Raw genomic sequence first — 3,016 nt, 5'->3', positions numbered from 1 at the left:
TCCCATTTGGGTGCCAGTTCCAGCGTTTAACGCTGGGATTTCTTGAGGTGACTTTGAACGCCGGTTTGGGCCATCAAATCTTGGGCAAAGTATGGACTATCATATATTGCTGGAAAGCCCAGGATGTCTACTTTCCAACGCCGTTGAGAGCGCGCCAATTGGGCTTCTGTAGCTCCAGAAAATCAACTTCGAGTGCAGGGAGGTCAGAATCCAACAGCATCTGCAGTCCTTTTTGGTCTCTAAATCAGATTTTTGCTCAGGTCCCTCAATTTCAGCCAGAAAATACCTGAAATCACAGAAAAACACACAAACTCATAGTAAAGTCCAGAAAAGTGAATTTTAACTAAAAACTAATAAAAATATACTAAAAACTAACTATATCATACCAAAAACATACTAAAAACAATGCCAAAAAGTATACAAATTATCCGCTCATCAAGTTGTTCAATGTGTTACCTCCTGCAGACTACATTGATAAGTTAACTGTAAAGTGCACGTAGTTTTAGGAGACATTCAGTGAGCTTCCTTTAGATGTAAATGATGAAGAGACCATAAAAAAGTATGTGAGGGCGTACATTATGATGTTGCTATCAGTTCAGCTATTTGGTGACAAGTCTGGGCGACACAACTTCACATCGGTGGTTGCCTTATGTAGCTAGGATGGACGACTTGGAAAATATAGTTAGGGGTCCGCCACTCTTGCATGGTCATATTAATACATGTGTCGTGTTGCCAATAGGAACTTCGTTAAGTTAGCTAGTCCATTGCAGCTACTGCAGTCATGGATCTTTCGATATTTCTCTACTTTCAAGCCTGATGTGTTTGAAGCATTTTATTGGCTATTGGCATCAATGTATCTATGTTTCTTAAGTGTGTTATGTCGATTTATAGTCATTCTATACCTTTTAATTATTGATCTAATGTGTCAGATTACAGGTGGGCAGGATATTAACCATCCTCGAGTGACAAAGATCCCAGAGTGATGCAGTGGCGGCTGTGGCTAGACTTGTTGCAAGCCAGGGAAGTAAGTATTATTGTACCTTCATTAACTGTGTATTTTATTTACAAAGTCTATTCCTTTGATGTTTTTATTATTAACTAATGGGGCTAGACTTTTTGCATGTTAAAGATGCATTTATTGTTCACCAAAAACATACTGGAATGTTCCTTATACCTTTCAGGACAAAGTTAATACACTCTGAGATATTAGTAATCATATGTCCAAATTTGCAACCATATTCCAATGCTGGGTTCACTTCTTGTATTGCATCCTATTAGCCCACTCACACATGACCAAGTCTTCACTTTGAAGAATATCAAACCAATAGTCAAATTCAATCTCAATCTTGGCATAAGCAGCGTTTATAAGAAACCTCTTTGCATCCTTATCCTGAAACTTAGAGAAAAATTTGCTACAACATGTCATACAAAATGCCCGATAAGCACTAGCCAGGAGTCATCTACTGTAAAAAACTCCAAAGCAGTTTTGATTCTGTTGTGTCTATCCGATATAATTAGAATACCTAGTTGAGGTGTGACATAATGCAGAAGGTGAGATAAAAAAAATGACCATGACTCTACATTCTCACTATCAACAAGTGCAAATGTAATTGGGATTATATTAGAATTTTCGTCTTGCGCAATCACCACCATCAAGGTACCTCTATATTTGTTGTATAAATGGGTTCCATCAATACTAACCAGTGGCTTGCAATGCTTAAAATCCTTGATACATGGTGAAAATGTCCAAAAAAGTTGGTGAAAATAAGCTAATGACCCATCAACTTGGTCTCCAACTCATGCATGACTCGTCTTCAGCACTACAATACTACACAACATTGTTGTCTGCACACCTAGAATCCATCTTGAAAACTCATTGTATGACTCTTTTCAATCTCCATAAATATGCGTAATTTCCTTCTACTTAGACAAATAAACCTTCCTGTACAACTTGATCTGAAACTATAACCTTCCTCTATTGTATTTGCAGTACTTTAATCGACATAGCTATATCAATCCTGGCCATAAAAAAGATGAATGCACATATGACATGGTAATCAAGCTTCTTGTGGTCACTAGAAATTTCTATGGCCAGACATGTATAAAGTCTATTATACCTTCTACTTCCTAAATACCCTTTCATTGGCAAATAGTGATTTGAATCAACCAATAACAACCTTTTTTCCAAATTCCTTAAACTTTTGGTACTTGATGTGATTGGACTCCAACACTTTATACTCAACCCATAATGAATGCTATAATTCTTGACACTTAACACAATTTTCTCTTTACTCTGAAATCGTTGACCAACTCAGAACTCAGGAACTGATGTATCCTCACTACAAGAAAATGAAATATTTGTAACAAAAAATTTGTATCAAATTTAAAATTGTTACAAATTATGATTTTTTTGTAACAATAATTAGTTATTGTTACAAAATAAGAATATTTTATAACAATAAGAAAATTTGTTACAAAACATTTGAATATTTTGTAACAACATTATTTCTTTTGTTACAAATTATGTTGGCTTTCTTATCGAATTATTGTTTTGTTGCAAAATATTATAATGTTTTGTAACAAAAAATTATATTGTTGCAAAAGTTCAAATCATTTTGTAACAAATTATCTATTTGTTTCAAAAGCTCTAAATATTTTGTAACAAAAAATTAATTTGTCACAAAATACAATATTTTTGTAACAATTTATTTATTTGTCACAAAATTCAAAGATTTTTTGTAACTAATAAAAAATTTTGTTTCAACATATTAAATGTAAGACTTCAAATTTTTGAAAATTAACATAATGAGTTATTTATGATTTATTATATTTATTTAAGATTTTATATTCAAAAATTTATTTTACTAAAAATATTTAAGTCAAATTAATAATACTTTGAGTTTAAAATTACTTAAAAAATTAAATAATAAGTCATTTATGATTTATTATATTTATTCAAAATAAAGTTTTAGAGATTTATATATTAAACGGGGTATTTTCTTATTTATAATTTAAA

General features: G+C 32.3%; 1 long non-coding RNA gene across 1 annotated transcript in view; it reads left to right on the top strand.

Annotated features, from left to right (window-relative positions):
• The first annotated feature begins 927 nt into the window (after positions 1–927).
• The window catches only part of LOC110278160 (uncharacterized), a 5,471-nt gene continuing 3,382 nt past the window's right edge, over positions 928–3,016 (top strand). The window contains exon 1 of the long non-coding RNA XR_008005638.1: positions 928–1,024. This is a non-coding gene — a long non-coding RNA (uncharacterized LOC110278160). The remainder of the gene's footprint in view (positions 1,025–3,016) is intronic.

The sequence above is a fragment of the Arachis duranensis genome, chromosome 2 (assembly GCF_000817695.3).
Source record: "Arachis duranensis cultivar V14167 chromosome 2, aradu.V14167.gnm2.J7QH, whole genome shotgun sequence".
NCBI lineage: Eukaryota > Viridiplantae > Streptophyta > Magnoliopsida > Fabales > Fabaceae > Arachis > Arachis duranensis.
The sequence above is the reverse complement of the archived record's forward strand: the minus strand, read 5'-3'. Positions and strand labels throughout refer to the sequence as shown.